The 18908-nt window shown below is 45.9% G+C and overlaps 1 pseudogene; it reads right to left on the reverse strand.

Annotated features, from left to right (window-relative positions):
* Positions 1 to 1078: 1078 nt before the first annotated feature.
* Positions 1079 to 16870, reverse strand: LOC144373174 (E3 ubiquitin-protein ligase TRIM35-like; annotated as a pseudogene).
* Between the last annotated feature and the right edge of the window lie 2038 nt (positions 16871 to 18908).

Consider the following 18908-nt stretch of genomic DNA (forward strand, 5'->3'; position numbering starts at 1 on the left):
ACCCACGGGACAGTATCTCCTTTCATGTTGCCAGTTCCCAGGACACACACAGTGAGCTGGAAATTAGAAAGCATTTGCAGGCATGAGAAAGGAAAGGTGGAGGTTTACAGTGGAGAGGAGAAACAGGATGGAACCCAACAGGTAGCAAGCTGGCTGAGGTCAGTGACACATAGCAGTGAGGATGAGGGACACTGCCTTCCTTCCCACTGCATAGCACCTGTCTTCCAAATGGCCTCCCTCAGATCACACCCTTCCTTTCCTTCTAACTGGATGGGGCACCTCTTCCCTTCCCTTCTCATACTTTCACCAGAGGAACTCACCCCACAGAATTATAGAAGGACATGGTCTTCTAGTCCCACTGTCTATTGTACAGATGAGGAAAGTGAGTCCCAGCGAGGGAACAGGTGCACAGCATGATTTTAAGTTTGTTAAGTGCTCTGGAGCTCTTGGTTCAGGAGATTAGCTCTTGATGTACAACCAGATAAACTGGAGTTGATGGATACGGACGGGCAGCTTTTCATCCTACCTTACAGGACTCCCAGGAAGATCTGTGAATGTTTTAAATTAATAACATAAAGCAGTAGCTAAGCTGAGCCCTGCACTAACTGTTTGCTTCTTTGCTGAATTCCTGATGTTCTGGCACTGGAGTGACTGCAGCTCTTAAGCTAGCCAAACCCTAGGCAGCCAATAGGCCTGAAGGCTGCCTGTCTCATGAGTCCAGCCAACCTAGACCATGGAATCACACCAATTCCTGTAGCAGGCTCTCTGCCAAGTCAACATCTCCTGTCCTAATCATCCTAAGGCAGGTGCAAGAAACGAGGAGCAGTCCTCCCATGCCAGAACCTACTACAACTACTCAAGACTGGCGAGCATCCACCTGGTCTATGCTGCCCCACCCATTCCTTCCCAGGAAAACCACAACAAAGGCTTTGCCAGCACCTTCCCCTCTTTCCCTTTGTATCTTGACTGACCCTAGTGCTTTCCTGTGTGGCTCCATGTGGCATGGCTGGGAAATGAGTGACAGACTCTTTCCAATAGCAGTCATCTCCTGATTAATTGGTTTTAATCATACCTGGAAAATAATAAAACCTACATTTTAAAACAGGCCTGTTCTAGAAGTAAACATTTTCTCCAGAAATTCTCAAATGAGGACTTAAAAATTCACACCCTGGGTAGAGCCTGGACCCAATGAGATACTTCCTGGATGGCTTTTAACTGAACAGAGAAGAGACCAAAAATAAAGAAAAGGCATAGCCCTAGAGTCACAAAAAAAGGCAAGACAGAATGGCAGAGGATGCTGGCACCTCACAAGGTAGTGGGCAGAGGTGCCAAGGCTGAGGATGGGCTTCAGGAAGAGGTAGGAATAAAGCAGGCCCATGGGCACAGCATCCAGCAGGCCTGGGCCAGTTCAGACGTCCAGCTCTTCCTTTATAGTGATGTGCAAGGTGCAGATGCTCAAGGGCTCAGGAGGCCCATCACCCCACACACCCCCAAGGTAAAAGTAGGGCCGCACCTCCCAGAAGCATACATGGAAGGTGTATAGGTGGCAGTTATGTTCAGCATCATAGAAGGACAGCTCACCCTCTTCGCACTCCAGCTCCACACATAGGCGGCGCAGGATGGTCAGGACCAGGGGCGAGGTGGCTGGGTCCGAGGTCACACAGTGGTCCCCCTCCACACCCTGCGTGCGGCACACGTACCAGAAGCCAGAGCGTGTGTCATGGTAGCAGCTGTGTGAGTGGCCTTCTGCACCTGTATCTGGCTGCACCCGCACCACACCCATCCGCCAGCTCTGCAGGTCACCCAGGGCCACCTCCCAAGCATGGGATCCTTGAGAGAAGGTGCAGGATCCCAGCAGGCAGGGTGCTGAGGAGAAACTCTGGTTTTCCACCTGTAGGCAGTAGCCATGGTTGGTGACGCTGGTGAGGTCATCAGACACCGAGAGCCAGCCTGCTGCAGTGTTGGGATAGAAGCTGAAGGGCACTGAGGGCAGAAGGGGGACAGTTAGCAAACCTGATACTCTCCCACCAGCCACACCAGGTGGTGTCCCCAGGGCCCCAAAATGACCATCTCAGTTCTAGTTTCCCTGGGTTGATGGAAATCATGGGTTCAAATGTAAAGGCCAAAATATATGTGAAAATCCTAACCCCCACCCAGTGGCCCAGAATGTGCCTTTATTTGGAAATGGGAATTACTATAAATACAGTTATAGTAATAAATACTTAACTGTATTTATTACTATAAATACAGTTAAGACAAAGTCAGACTGGAGCAGGGTGGAACTTGAACTCACCTTGACTGTGCCCTTATAAAAAGGGGAATGGACACAACACATGAGGGGAAAAGCCATGTGGCAGAGGGTAGAGGGTGAGGTGCTACAGCTGCAGGCCAAGGGCAGCCAGGCCTGCCAGCCAACACCAGAAGCTAGAAGAGACACGGAGGGCCCCTGCCACAGGTTTCAGAGGACCACAGCCCTGCTGTCACCTGAGCATGAGCTTCTAGCCTTCACAACCAAGAGAGAATGGGTTTCTGTCATTTAAAGCACCTCATGTGTGGTCCTTTGGTGACCTTGGATGGAGAAAGCCTTTCATTAAACACGTTACAGTTCTGAATAGAGGAAGTATTTCTCTTTCTGAAGAGGACAGAGGGTCAGGGCCTCTATAGGAAGGTGGTCTGCCAGGAGGGGCTGCAGCCATCAGGCAGGAGGGAGATGACCAGGGTCAAGGGCCTGCTGGGAGGTCAGTGGAGAGAATGGGTAGTGCCTGACAGAGTGGAGCTTGGCAGCTCTATGCTAGCATGAAGTACCTTCCCTGGGCGCGAACACTTCCCAGAACCCCTTACCAGATTTGATGGAACTGATCATCTTCTTCCACACATGGTACTGCAGGGAATCCAGGTACCGGCAGGGGTTGATGAGCATGCTGGGCTAGATGGGCTCTAGCTCCACCATGAAGAAAAGCCTGTGGAAGGAGGACTGGGCATGGTGGGTGCAGTTGGGGCAAAGCACCTGGGCTGATCTGGGTTCACTGGAAATGGGCAACAGGCCTTGCTCCCTTGCCTCAGGCCTAGGTTTCCTCACTGCCTTCCCCAAGACAAACCTGATTGGTACAGGAACCGGCTGAGCTGCCACACCCTTCAGGATTCAGTAGACGGCTCATCCCACCCCAGCTGGGAAAAATAGAAATAGGAGGTTCTCCAACACGGATGCCATCCTTATGGACAGAAATCACACTTACACATCTGCTTGTGGCATGTGTAACAAATTGGAAGGGACCTTAACAGTGCTCTACTCCAACAAAACCAAGAGGTCACAGTCCTTTGCTTGAGCACCTCTGGTGACAAGGAACTCACTACTTCCCCTAATTCCCAAAGCCCATTCTTTTATCTTTGGATGGCTCAGACAGGGACATAATTCTTAATTATTCATCTCAGAGAACCTAAAGCCATCAAGGCACAGGACTGTGCAGGACAAGGGCCTGTCCTGAAGCTCTCAGAGGGAGGAGGCTGGTCAAGAAAGATGTCTAAATGTTAGATGGCCACTGAGAAGCATGAGCAGATGCATGCTGCTCTCTCTCCCCTCACAGTGGCTGGAGACGCTCCATGCCAGTCAGAATTGGAGAGCCTCAAAGAAAGGTCTCTCCATCTGGCAGTCCCCACCACTCCCTGTGGATCCCACCAGCTGGCTGCATTACCTGCCTGGCCCTGGAGCCACTGGATTTTGTACCTTTGGTGTTTCTGCCTGCTCTTCCCCTCCCCTCCACCAGACTTGTCAACTTACTGGCGCTTTCAGTGCTTGTGTTTCTGAAAGAAAAGACACAGACACAGACACAGAGAAAGCATGGTAAGTTTCTGACCTTAAGAGGAGCCATGCACCCCATGTTCATGGATCAGAAGACTTAATATTGTTAAGATGTCCATTCTCCCCAAGCTGATCTAGGTATTCAGCAGAATTCCTTTCAAAATCCCAGGTACTTTCTTTGTAGAAACTGATTCTAAATTTCATATGGAAATTCAAGGAACCCCAAAGAGCCAAATAATCTTTAAAAAGAAGAGTAAAGTTTAAGGACTCACACTCCCCAATTTCACAGCTTATTATAGAGCAACAATAGTCAAGAGAGTGCAGGACTAGCATGTGGGCAGATGGGGAGATCAATGGAAGGAACAGAAATGAAAGTCCAGAAGTAAACCCTCACATTCACTGTCATCCAATTATCTATGAGGACAGCAAAATCATTTAAGAGAGGAATGGTCTTTCCAACAAATTGTAAAAATTATTAAAGTACACACTAAATTGTTAAAGGTGGACCCTAACTTGATGCCATATTTTAAAAAATGACATAAAATACATCAAAGGCCTAAATATAGAGCTAAAACTGAGAAAGAACTTGTGCCTAGAACACAAAGAATTTTTACAACTGACAAAGAAACAACCTAATTAAAAATGGATAAAACAGTAGAATTGATACTTTTCCAAAGAAGATCTACAAATGACCAATAAGCATATGAAATGATGCTAAATATTATTAGCCATCATGAAATGCAAATCAAAATAATGAGATACCACTTCAAACTCAATGGGATGGCTACTTAAATATATATATATATATATATATATATATATATATATATATATATATATATATAGAGAGAGAGAGAGAGAGAGAGAGAGAGAGAAGGATGTAGAGGATGTAGAGAAAGTAGAATCATTATTCACCGCTGATGGCAATATAAAACAGTGCATTTGCCTTGCAAAAGAATCTGGCAGCTCTTCAAAGGGTCAGAGTTACCAAAGAAGCTAGCAACATCCAAGAGAAATGAAAACATGTACATATAACTGGTACATTAGTTGGGTGTGGTGGTGTGTGCCTGTCATCCCAGGGACTTGGGAGGCTGAGACAGGATCACAAGTTCAAGGCCAGCCTCAGCAACTTAGACCTCAAGCAAGTCAGCCAGACTGTCTCAAGATTGGAAAAAAAAAACTAGCACTAGGGATGTAGCTCAGTGGTAAAAGCACCCTGGGTTCCACTCCCAGTACAAAACAAACCAAAACACTGGTATATGAATGTTTATAGCCCTATTACTACAAGAGCAAAAAGTAAAAACAACCCAAATAATCACAAATTGATGAACAGATAAAATGTAATATACAATATAATAATATCATTCCACCATAACAAGGAAAGAACTATTAGTTGCTAAGACATGGATGAAGTTGCAAAATATGCTGAGTGAAAGAAACCAGTCACAAAGGGTACATATTATATGACTCCATTTATGTGAAATGTGTAAAATAGACAAATTAGGTAGACAAGAGAGATTGGTGGCTGAAAGGCACCAGGACAGGAGGAATAGGGGAGTGACAGCTGAAGGATTTGGAGCTTCTTTTTGGATGGATGAAATGATCTGAAATACAGATTGTCATGATGGTTTCATAACTGTACAGTGCTGAAATCACTGAACTGTATGTTTTAAATAAGCGACAAGCTGGGTGTAGTGGTGTGGGGCTGTAGTTCCAATTACTCGGGAACCAAGAAGGTCACTGGAGCCCAGCAATTTGAAGCCAGCAAAAGCAAAACTGAGATCCTATCTTTTAAAAAACTAAATAACAACAACAAAAAAATGGGTGATTTACACTGTGCAATATATAAATTATATCTCAATAAAGCTGTTATTTAGAAAAACAAAATCACAAACCAAAATCATTGGCAGGATCACAATTTCCTTAGCAGAATCGTCAAAGAAAGAAACAATTTAAATCATTTGAGTGATTCTGTAATCAGTGCCCTCTGGAGACAAGGCATATCATGGCTTGACATGAGGTGGTCAACCCACAAAGGTCCTCCCCAGAATGGGACACACTGCTGGAACACAGTATTTGCCCCCCCCCGTTCCAGAAGGTGAGCTGTGGGTGGTGAAGAGGATAGTGTGTCATCCTGATCACCTTGATTTACAAACCAGCCTTCAAGTTACAGAAACTTCTCTGCAGGGCCCAATAATGCAATCAACCAAAGCGAGAAAAAATAAACTCAATGGCATCTGTTTTTTTTAAGTGAGAATGGAATCATTCTTAAGAGAGAACAAGCCATATTTTAATATGAAAAAAATATGGTTTTGAAAGACTACGTTTACTAGGTGTAGAGAGATAAGAAACCAAAGATGTCACAAAAGCAAAGAGAACAGGGGGAGTGAGAGAGAGAGACATGGGGAGAGCAGGGGAGAGAAGAGGCTGGAGACGCCACCCCTGTCACGCCCCTGGCCTCTGACAAGCAGCACACCAATGCCATACCTCAGGACCAAAGCCAAGAGGTCACAGGAAGACTGGCATGGCGGGGCTGGTGACCATGGTTCTCTAGTCCCTGAACATCTGGCCCCATCACAAAACATAGCAGCCATGCTCCTCACCATAAGAAAAGAGACATCATCTTCCTTCAGTTCCATCTGCAGCCGCTTGATCTTGTGGGCCAGCACCTCTGTCTCTTCTATGAGTTGCTTCATCTTCTCATCAGCCAGGAGCTGCTTCTGCCTGGTCTCCTGGGCCACAGCATCCAGAACAGCCTGCTCCTTCACCCAAGGAGCTTGTGGAACTCCTGCCCTATACAGACTTCCAGCCCCGCCACCTCCACCTGCAGCAGAGAGCTGGAGTCAGTGACTCAGACCTGGGGAGCCTCTGCTATCCCCGAGCTGGTGACCTTCATACTTTCAGAAAGAATCCTATGTAGAACCCTAGAGATGAAGCATCGATGCAAGACTTGACTAGCACAAATTTATAAGTTTAAATTTCAAATGGGAGAGCATAGCAGCTGTTTTGATAATTTTTTAGAAATCACTGGTCAAGCACAGTGGTGCACGCCTGCAATCCCAGTGATTGGGAACACTGAGGCAGGAGGGTTTCAAGTTCAAGATTAGCCTCAGCAACTCAGTAAGGCCCTATTCAGCTTAGTGAGACCCTCTTTAAAAAAAAGAAAAAGAAATCATTGCTTATTGATGATAACCCTAGTCCTGTAACCTCCTCACACACAACAGTCTGTATCTCATTTGGGTTCTCAATAGCATGGAAAACCCTGTGTGACAGAAGTGAATTATTTCAAATAGCAACAATTTTTAAAACTTGCTTGCCTTCAAATCTTTTGCCTTTAAATATGTCTGATCAAAAGGTTTTCTAAAACAGTGGGAAGTATTTAACACTCAATCATAAAAATGTGCACATTACAAATCACAACCACAAAAATATTAAAACAATGAGACCCAAACCATAAAAATACTCAGAGAAAAAGCAAAGAAATACTTCTTGCCTGAGAAAAATAAAGAAATTGTTTAGCATAATATGAAACAAAAAAGACTCAATCAATGAGATAAATGAATATATATTAAAGATAAGCTTTAAATGTCAAGACCTTATAAGCAGGGTTAATTAAATACATGCATGTAATTCCAAAATGACTACTGTATAAATGACCCCCCCCCAAAAAAAAAACCCTAAAAATAATTCATTGAAAAAGAAATGACAAACTGGGAAAAATGTTTGCAATATATTCAACAAACTAGTATTAGTCTTAATATACAAAAGCGCTCCAAAAATCCAATGGGAGAAGAGACAAATATTCCAAGAACAAAAAAAGGATATGAATTGGTATTCACATCATTCACAAAAGAAATCTATACTGTGAAAAGATAGGCAAATGAGAAGGGACCACGTAGGAAGAGTGGAATCTACTAATTCTTCTCACACAGGACAAGAAAGGATGGAGCAAAGAGGAAAATTCGGCAAGAGCCGAGGCAGCTCCAGCCACTGTCACACCAGCAGGGACAGCCTCATGGTAAAGGGGTAAACAACAGAATGTATACTCAGCGACTTGGATTCAGACAATTTAATGGGAAAAGCATCCATCCAGCTAGAACTCTGGAGGCCTCAACCTGACCACCTTAAGAACCCTGGCCTCCAAAAGAAGCCTAAGAACTCTCTGCTGCCTGGCAGGGAGAGGTGGATACACCCCCCTTTCCCCTAGTCCAGCCCCACACCCACAAATATAGGTATTCTGATCATGGAAATGTACAGGGAAGCATTCCCCTGGTGTGCAAACTCTCAGAGGGTAAAAGGCACCTTGTTTCCAACCTTTAGAATGCCCTGCAATGTCTCTTAGGATCTAGTAATATAGCTAATATATGTGCAATGTCTAGCTAGTATGGTAACGCCCTGAGAAGCCTGTGTTAGAGGCTCATCAGAGGCTCATCAAACCTCGACCTTGATTGCAGGCACATAGTTCCTAGGAATAAAGGAAATTATTTGCCAGATAACTACAATGTTTCACCAAGCTCTGCTGCTCCTGGAGCTGCCTGCCTAACAGTAACTTTAGACAATGGACTTTCTTGAGAACTGCACAAAGCTCCTACATTGTATACTATAACTGTAAAATTTACTTGCAGAATAAGCAACCTTACTGATACTCTAAACCATAATGTAGTTATGGTACTAATAACCAAACATAACCTATTGGTATAAATAAACGTGGCCACTTGGACACCTTCCCTTTATTATTTTTTTACACACAAAGCCAGCCAAACAGCTTTGGCCATGACGACATTGGTTACAGGGCAGAAACGAAGCCTGATGACTCCATGAAAGCACCAGAAGAACACCACAAACGGTGTCCTCTAGCAAGGGAAGGCTGCAATCTCATTTGTGGACTGGAATCTTGGTCTGTACTCATGGCTCTGACCTAAGATGATCAAATGGTGCCACTCTGTCAACTCAACTTCTTTGTCTCCAAAACATCACAAACATTGAATGGCCTCTCTCTGTGGGCACTCAGATGCATTACCTTATAGCAAAGTTTCACAAAAATCCTAGGAAGATGGAATTTCTTTCTACAGGTGAGTGCATGAGTTTGGTGGGGGCCAAGGGATCTGCCTGTAAATACAGGGTTGGATTTCCAAGGTCAGCCTGCAGCTTACTACCCTGGACTCTGTATTTCACAGCCTCGACTCCTGCTCTACTCCTCCAGCTTGGGACAGGCTGGTTTCTGACTGTCTCACTTACCCTGGCTCTGGTCTGTCACCTTCTGAGAGATGACTGCTTCTAGTAATTACCACTCAGCTGCACTCATCTCAGCCACAGCTGAAGTCCCTACAGTGTCTGAGTGGCCAAGGACTGGGCTCAGGGAAGCCTCCTAATATCTAGCCATGGAACCAGCCACAAGCTCATTACTGGTCCCCTGCAGGTGCCCAGAACTTTCAGACATTGAGAATGTGCTCACTTTCCTTGTATTTTGATGACAGGGGACAAACTAGAAAACAACAAGGTAATGAAGTGTCTTGAAGAAAATGAGGGAGATCTGAAGCCGGGTAAAAGGGAAGGGCTAGTCTGGGTAGCAGCAGGGAAAATTCCCAAGGAACGTGTAAGCTGAAATTTTAATGGCATCTTTGACTATAGGGCCAGGGGAACAGCTTTAGCTAATTTAAGGGACAGAGAAGGCCACAGAAATGACAGAAGCACAGAGCACCAAGCCACAGAACAGCAGATGAACTTGGGGAAGGCAAGGGGCAGACCACAGCCTTGGCCATGGGAAGGAGTCTGGACCACAGTCTGGGGCATGGAATTACACTAGGCGATTTTAAGCAGAGGAATGACACAGCAATGTGCTTTTCCAAAAGACCACTGGAGTGCTTGGAGAGTGGAAAGAACAGAACAAAGAACAGAAAACCAAGAACAGAAGCAGGGAGCAGCCAGGAAGGAGGAGCAGCAATGCAGGTGGATTTCGATGGACATGTATGGTTCAGAGACAGGGAACAGGGCTGTGGTGGAATGGACATGAGCACTAAAAGGAAACCTGGAATCACAGGAATCGCAGGGGCTTGCACGGAGTGAATGGCGAAATGCAGCACACACTGAGGTTATTATTAAATGACAGTGCAATGGCATGGGTGGCTTCTTAAGCCATGCCTGTGCTGCTGGTGTGCCATGCCCAGGTCTTCAGTGATGCAGTGTAGCCCAGTCAGCAGCTGAGAACAAGGCTGTATGACACTTCCAAGTCCACAGCTAGCCCACAGGAGGCATCAACAGAGCCAAGGCCAACCCTCCCCTGCTTCTCCCTGGCTGCACGCTGGGTCCAAGCACTCACCTGATTGTGCTTGGCCTCCTAGGATCGTCACATGGCCCAGAAGGCCTTGGCTTTCTCCTGCAGCGTGTACTCCATGTTTCTACACTTGGCCTGATGTGGGGAATGAGAAGGAGGCAGGGAGGCAAGTTAGGACTGGAGGCCAAACAGGGAGGACAAACACCACATTTATAACTGGAATTCCACTTTGACAAGAGCATGAAAACAGCATTTACTGAACCTGGTCCATGCCAATCCCCTGGGGCATAGCTGAATGTTAGTCCTGATCTCAAATCATTTCTTTATAATGCTCAGGGCCCTCAGATGTCCTGTAGCCAAGCTCCCTTGTCCTATGCCCGGTACAGGGAACAGGGAACAGGGCTGAGGAGGTAGAGGGGCCTGTTGTCTCTCAAGCTGCCATAATACAGCACAGAAAGGCATCCTGCTCAGCCTGGGACTGGTCCAGGCTGAGCTGAGTCCCTGAGCTGTGGGGATAAGACAGGGGGAGGACCACAGGCTCCCTTTAAAATGTTCCAGACTGTACTGGTCTGAAGTCACTAATCTTAGGGGGTCTGACCCCCTCATTTCCCATCAAATGAAGTTATTTCCCATGAGGCCTTCTCTACACATTTCCCTCCAGACCCCGCCTTCTCTTGACATTCTCATATTGCTTAGATCATGTGACAGACTTTAATTGTCAAATTCAAATATTTATCTCTTCAGTAGTTTTTGTTTTCTAAATTTTAATTATTGCTTCTGAACTTTCTGGACTCCCTGAGAACACTGTAAATTTTAGGTTGGATTCCTACCTTTTCATCTACATTGTGAGAAACCCTTTCATATATTTTCTTTTGGAAAAACAGTAAATATTCTAATAATAATAATTGAATATTACTAATATTAGATTAATTCTAATAAAAATAATAATGATTCTAATAATAGTACTGGTAAATTACCATCACCATTTATGGAGCGCCTACATGTAGCAGAGACAATGCTAATTACTTAATACCAGTTTCCTACCCGATAAGAGGGATATCACTATGGAGCTCATGGGTTGACAAATCAGTGCATGTCAAGGGCTGAGAAGCGGGCAGGCACACAATACGTGCTGCAAGGTCTAGCTCTTAGTACCAATAAGTGCCACTTGTGAGCCAAGAAATTTAATTCTCCTACCAGATGTTCCAGGTTTCTTAATGTATAGAATAAATGGTAAGATAACCTCATCTAGATCTCATCCTTATCCAACTCCAATTTGTTTTCCAGATCTTTCTTCTCCCCTGATATGCAGACTCATCACACAATAGGTGTTTACCATGCTGCCTACTGCTGGGACCTCTTCACTCAGGAGCCACAGTGGGCAATTGAGACTCCCTCTCTGCCGGGGCCACAGGCTTATCAAGGAGACAATGAACATCCTCTATTGAAACTAGGCATCTGCCAGGCTTGAATTGAAAGCTGAGGACCCAGAAAGTAGTGAGTAGTTAGGAAAGGGTAGAAAGAACTAGAAGGGGAATGTCTTAGTCCATTTTCTGTTTTCAGTAATACAACAGCATAGGATAAGCTATTAGGAAACAGGCTGATTCTGGCTCAGAGTTCTGAGCTGAGACTTAGGGCCATGTCTGGTGATAGTCTTCCAGGATAGCTGAGTTCCAGTATGGGTGAGGGCATCACGCAGTGGGAAATAGGAAGTGCATGTGAATCCTGTTTCTTCCCTTCTCATAAAGCCACCAGAATGGTGGGGGCTCTGACACTCCTATATAGTCCTACTCAAAGGTTTCACCTCTAAACACCAGTCACATTAAGTTTCTACCCTCTTAATACCTTGCAATGGAGATTAAATGTCAATCTTTGTTTTTGGAGAGGATGAACCACATGCAAACTATGGTGGGGAGACCTCTGAATATGGCTAAGAGTAACTGGAATCCCTGAGTTGACACTTCTCATGCTGATTCTGAGAAGGTAGCCCCAGGCAGGGGACCAAGGCTTCAGACCTATGTCAAAGTCCAGAGGCATGTATAAGAAAGGGGTCTAGACAAGGCAGTTAGAGGCCTGGGCCTCCAAGGGAGTTTGGAGTGTGTCTGGTATTGAAAACACTAAATTTGAGTTCTGACCCAAGAATTTTATCATATTTATCCCAAAGCTTCAAGAAGTGCATGAATGAATTTTCCCAAGTTTCCATTTTCTCATTAGTATATGTAACTATCTTCACAGTCCCCTGGAAGGGTCTGTGTCTGAGTAGTTTGTGGATTTGCAAGTAGTGTAAGAGTATTCTGAGATAGTGTTTTCATTGAATGATGAACCAAAAAAACCCACCAAGATAAGCACATCCTGAGTCACCTCATACACAGTGTGACACATGCTCTTGGTTCCTACAACATCAGCACTAGCATGTGTAAATGTGTTAATGATTACCAGGCACTAGTCTGTATGAGTGTCATGGTCTTGGCCTAATGAGGGAAGAACAATACACTCAGCATGTAGAGGGTGTATGGGTGCTGTAAGCTGGCCAACCATGTGCATCAACTGAGTTTGAGTTTCTGAGTTCTTCAAACAGGGAAGCTTTGACTCCTGAATCAAGGCAGCACTTGGAACACAGTAAAGAGAATCAATCAAAAGGATCTCTGCCAAGAGTAGAGATTTAGTTTCAGCAAAATAAAATCTTGTAATTAATATTTTAACTGGAATTGTACAGATCCTAATTTTGCTTGGACTTAATCTGGCAACTTCCTTTGATTTATTGCATATCTGTGATATAGGCAAGAGCAATTTATATGTTTTGTGTTTGTGTGCACCTACGTGGTAACATATTTAAGCCACATTATTGGAACACTTTTTCCTTTAAGAAGAGCAAGCACATTGTTCAGGTTTGAGAAACACTGCGCTCCAGGACTTCCTAAGGTCCCCCAAGCACTTGTTTTCTTTCTAGAGCTCTGTTTAAACATTTCCGTTATATCCAAAATCTCCTAAGTCTTTTTGGTCATATCTCCCTGTGCTGAGGACACCAGGCAAGCTCTTTAACATGCCCTTGGATGCCCTGTGGGATCTGTCCCAAACTTCTTCATTCCTCATGTAGAATGTCCTTAGGTCACTGCAGGCCCCACCCTATGCCTCCACTACTGCTACTGACCTTCCTTTACTCCTCTGGGCCTTCAGGTCTGGTGAAATCAGTTGTTCAGAGGCTCCTTACTCAACAGATGGAAAAAGTAGGCCCTCCTCTTAGAATGTCCCATCCTTCACTGAAACTTCAATTATTAGTGAGAGTATTCAACTGTGCCTGTCAACTTCACCCAGGCAGGGTCTCTAGGATTGAACTGTATTCTGCTGGACACACTGTGCCCAGCACATTGCAAGTGTTCAACCTACCTGCTCTCTGCACACTGACAATGATCAACAGCCACCCAGATGCCTGATTATCCAAACACAGTTGGCTGCCCACAGCTCTGGGATCAGAGCACAAGCAGCACTGAGAGAAGGCTCTCTAAAAGCCAATGACCAGAGCACAGACCAAACTAGGCCCAGGGGAAGTCTAGCTACTAGTTCTGTGACTTTGGCAGTTACTTAAACTGAGACTGTCTTTATACTGTACCTCATTACACTGTAAGATAGGGATAACACTACTAACTACAGTAAGCTGAAATACCCCGCAACCCTGCAAAGCCCAAGTTCTAATCAATACAACCGTAAATGTTATGGCAAAAGGGATTTTGCAAATGACGGAATTAAGGATCTTGATATGGGGAGATTCCTCTGGATACTCTGAGTGGGTCCACCGTAATCACGAGGGCCTTATGAGAGAGGTGGTAGTCAGCCAAGGAAGGCAATAAGATAACTGAAGCAGAAGTCAGAGTCATGCTCCCTAAAGATGGAGAAGACAAGGAAACATGTTCTCCCCTGAAAACTCCAAAAGGAATGCAGCTGTGCAGACAGCTTGAATTTGGGCCTTCTGACCTCTAGGACTACAGTTAACTTATGCTGTTTTAAACCACTGTGTTTGTGCCAGTTTACTGTGACAATGATAAAAAGTTAACACACCCAGCCTTGTTGAACATTTGTGAGCATTACATTTGCTAACATGCACATGCTTAAGAGAATCTAACATTTAGTAAGTTCTCTACAAGTATCCACCCACATGATTTTTAGTTTTGCTTCATCCTTAGATGGTGGCCAAAGTGATCTTTTTTCTAAAACATACTATCTCATCACAATCCCTCGTCTGAGAATCCCACAGGGCTCCCCACAGCCAGCAGGAATTTTGACCTAGCTCCTTCTCACATGGCAGTGGGATGGGAGGGGGGATCCCACACTGCTCCCCCCAGGACCACCACACATGTCCAACCATGCAGAACCATGTCTTGTCTACTAACTCCTGACTTCCCCCTCTAAAACATGAACTTCATAAAATAAGGGGCTATCTCTGGGACCTGGGCACCCAGAACAGGTTTTGGCACACAGGTGCCCTCAGCTCATGTTTGTCTGGTAAATGAATGAGTCCCACCCTGCTTCAGGTGGCCCTGGACTAGACTATTCCCTGCCTCTCAGGCATCACCGTAAGGGCCCACTGGCTTGACACAAGGCTCCATCTGCATCTCCATCCTGCTGTAACCACTGAAATTCTCTAGGTGCCTGGAAAGTCAGGTTTCCTCACTTCCAGACACTACTGTCTCTGCCATATACCCTCCCTCATTCCTTCCCCTGGCTAATACCTCCATAGCACTCAGGTCTCTCCTGGAAGCTCCTTGAGGGTGAGAATTCTCTATCTCATCTCCTGCAGCTCTTCTAGGACCTATCAGGGCAAGGCATCTGCTACTTAAGAAAGCTGTCACGGACCCTCATGCTTCCTGGCCCCAGGCTCACTGCTCTTGAATCCTGGCTTGGGGCTTGGCTCCAAACTGGGGAGGGTCTGTGAGTGTTCCTGGCCTTGACTCCCACCCATCTCCTGATCTGCAGCTCTGCCAGCCCCATGAGAATTAGTCACACCTTGACTCATGGTCCCACTATCTAGACCCCAGTTCCCAGTGAGCCCAGCACTTTCTCCAGCTGTCTCAAATCAGTATCCATCACTTCTGCTAGTGGGAGTGCATAGGAGTCACAGGGTCACTCAATCAAACAAGCATAATGATGGCATTCCTGAGTTCTCTTTCACTTGAATATGCCAAAATGTGTGTGGAACTATAACAAAATTATTTCTTAATAAAGGCACTGCAAAGAAAGGAGAGGGTGTGTGTGGAGTACCTCCTTCTGGACAGACAGCTTCCTGCAAGCTAACCAGTGTTCTCCAAACTGTTGGTCTGATACATGCATTAGTGATAAAACAAATTTACTGCTTCTTTCCCTTTTGAGTGCTGGGGATGGGACCCAGAACCTCATACACACCAGGCAAAAGCTCTACAAATGAGACACATCCCCAGCTCCAAATTTTAGTGTTTTCACATTGTGTAACTTCTTCCAGAGTACAATGGGCATTTCCAGAATTTTAGTTTTATTTTTTTACATATATATGGGTGATGTAGGGTGTGACTCATTCATTCACAGACAAATGAGCCGAAAATGAATATGTTTCTAAGGGCTAAAGTCTAAATATTTCTGAAAAATTCTTAGCTAGGTTAACCCTTATTTTCTAATCACTTTTTCCTTTCTATAACAAAGACTCCTCCACATTACTTTTACCCTGTAAGTTGTTCCCTGGTTTATGCCTATTGGAACTCTACGCATTAAGATGCTAAAAGAATGATAGAGAACCAACCAGTGGGCCTGAGCCAAGGGCCTCTCCTGGTAGTTACACAAACTTCGGGATCAGCTGAGGACGGTGACTGAGCTGCTGAAACCTTAAGGCTCTACATCCCTTGCCAGGTCCTGGGCTCCTCCCCACTTCTAAACTGAGGGTTCGTGGGCTACCCACACTGGTGCAGCTCAGAGGGACCTGGCCACCTCTGCTGGCTGGGCCAGGCCACTCAGAAAGGGGCAGGGCTGTCTGGAGAAGGTCGCTGACCCTGTATCCCACTTCCTGTTTGCACTCTCTGACCCATCCTGGGCCGGCCTTGAAGAAGGCAGACCCAATAGATAACCACATTCGCGGTGGTTATTCGGAGCTGGAGCGAGGATCCCTGGAGGCCTGAGCACGCGCAGCGCTAGCAGGCTGGAGGTCAGAGCCCGGGTGCGGGGATGTGGTCCAGCCCCGGCCACCACGTGTGCGCTGGATCACTGGGCGCTCACCGCCACGCTTACCTGAAAGTCGTGGTCAGTGTCCTTCACTGGCTGCACGTGATGTCCCCGGTGCGGGGGTCGGTCTGGCATGAGCAGCAAGCAGCTCCTTGTCCTCCAGGCAGAAGAGACTCAACTGGCCGCGGCGCAAGCGGCAGAGGCACAGGGAAGAGGGGCCTGTCCAGCGCGCGTCCTCGGCCTCCTCGCGCAGCAGCTTCTCCACCAGGTTGTTCAGGGTGTGGTTGGTGCGCAAGTTGGCGGGCGACGCCCGGTCCTCGCTCACCGGGCATGTGAGCGCCATTTGCACTTCCCTTAGCGGCTCATGCACCCACTGCAGAAGTTGTGGCCACAGTGCAGTGTCACCGCATTGCAGAAGGGGTCGCAGCAGACGGCGCAGAGCAGCTCCTCTTTGAAGGAGCCGGAAGGCGCGGGGGAAGCGGCGGGTCCGGGCTCCATGACCCATGAGCTGCGAGCTCCAGCATCCGTAACTTTGGCTTGCGTCCCTCCCAAACCGCTAAGCGGCCGACTGCGGGGCGGCAGGCAGTGCCCGACCCCTTCCTCTCACAGCGGTGAACGGCAGCGGTGCTGGCCAATCGCGAGTGATCGGCTGGTTCCGCCCCACTTCCTGTTTGCGCGAGCTGGCTGTAGCCGCCTTCTGCCTAAGGGCACCTCCACCAGCCGCGCAGTGGCGCCCTGGTGTCACTGGACGCCTGCGTCCTTATTGAAGTGGGAAATGAAGTCTAGGAAGTCCTTCCTTAACTGAGTCCCGGAAACCTCTGGCCCGGGACATGGGAGACATCCAGGATCCTGACTTGGTTCCCAAGTCGTGGCTGGGTCTTAAAGCAGCTTCGGTGGGCTAGCGCTTAGAGTGTCGGTGCCTTCGTAAAGGCTTGTCACTCAAGCCATTGTCCATCACTTCTTTTGGCCAGTCTTCTGGCCTGGAGGAAACAGGCGAGGAGAGCGGGTGGTGGGAAGGCCTCTGAGAAGACAGAAGACGCGGTTCTTGTCCCGGGGTTGAATGAGTCTAGTGTTTCAGGATGTGTTTGCTTGTGAGGAAAATGACTGTAACCTATCTGGTCCCTATGAAATGTGAGGCTGAAAGTGAGATAAGGGTGGAGCGTGCTCCTGACATCAAGCAGGTCTCCATTAAAGCGAAGGAATAAAAGACTTCTTTGAACTAGAATTCAAGCTGAATTCCTGCGAGGTTTGCAGGGCTGAGCCCCTCTGATTCCCCTTTCCTGCATCAGTATGATTATTTTGCAGCTTTCACATGTAGGATACTGTTCACATGCGGTGCTTCCATTCCTGGTTTCTGCTGAGAAACGACTCTTGGTGTTGTACACCTGTATGTCTTGAGAGCAGAGGCACTGTCTCAATTTTCCAAGGATATTTCTATGGTGAACAACTTTGGAAGGCAGAAATAATTTCTCCTCCAGATAAAGTTCTGGCAGAACTAGTCCCCATTATAGATTCTAGTTTCCTAAATTTGGGAATTTCTCTTCTATAATGCAACCTACTGGGGCCCTCATCACAAAGACTTGTGGGAATTGAGGCTCAGGAAATTGGCCCAGAAACAAAGCTGACTACACTTACTGCTGTTATGAATTGTCCTTTGTCTCTGACCCAGTGGACTCATATTTCCTACCTGCATTCATGAAACTGTATCAAGTTAACTGCTTGAAAGTAGGATAAAATTTCAAACCCTTTACAATACTAGATAATTTTCTTCCAAACTTCTTCAGAATAGCCCTTTTCTCATAGGGAATGCACATCACTAATTTTCATTGCCTTCAGTATTTCTTTTCTTGATCTATATTCACCTGGGGAGCTTTGTAAATGGAGATTCCCAGACCCCATTTCATCCTTCTCACCTCTCTTGGCCAGGAATCTGCATTTTCATTTGATCACCATGTAATTCTCAGGCACACTAAAGTTTGAGAGTCATTGTTCTAGATCTTCTCACCCAACAAATTGTTAGATGTCCTGTGATGGTTACTGGTTCAAAAATGAATATTAGGGCCTGGGGTTGTGGCTTCATGGTAGAGTGCTCGCCTAGCACATGTGAGGCCCTGGGTTCGATCCTCAGCACCACACAGAAATAAATAAATAAAGATATTGTGTCCAACTAAAAAAAAGGTATTTTTTTAAAATGAATTTAGAAGCAATATCTAAAGAAAGCCACAAGATGGGGCTGATAATCCTGCACTACATTTACCACAGACTGGAAAATGCTGTCATGTCATTTTCTTTCATTGTGTCCTCTTACCATGTGTCCCACTTGTTCTGTGAAACTATCTATATTGCTATCTGTGGGTTTCATTCTGTTCTTAAATGATTTTTTTTGTTTGATTTCTATTTTTCTCAGATTCTGAGTGGGACCACAAATCAAAACAAAGATGTAGAGTAGAAATTAACATGTATCTTTTTAACAACAATCAAAAGTTAACACTAGAGCAATGAGGTTCGCCAGTCCTTTTGGAAATAGGGAAGGGTTATATTCCAGACTCTAGCACTAGCCATGGAGGGGCATGACCTAGGGAATATATTTTATTTTTCTGATTTTCTTTTCCTTAACTGTATAAATAAAGGTAGCATTAATTGCTCCAAGTG

This window comes from Ictidomys tridecemlineatus, unplaced genomic scaffold (genome assembly GCF_052094955.1).
Source record: "Ictidomys tridecemlineatus isolate mIctTri1 unplaced genomic scaffold, mIctTri1.hap1 Scaffold_280, whole genome shotgun sequence".
Taxonomy (NCBI): Eukaryota; Metazoa; Chordata; class Mammalia; order Rodentia; family Sciuridae; genus Ictidomys; species Ictidomys tridecemlineatus.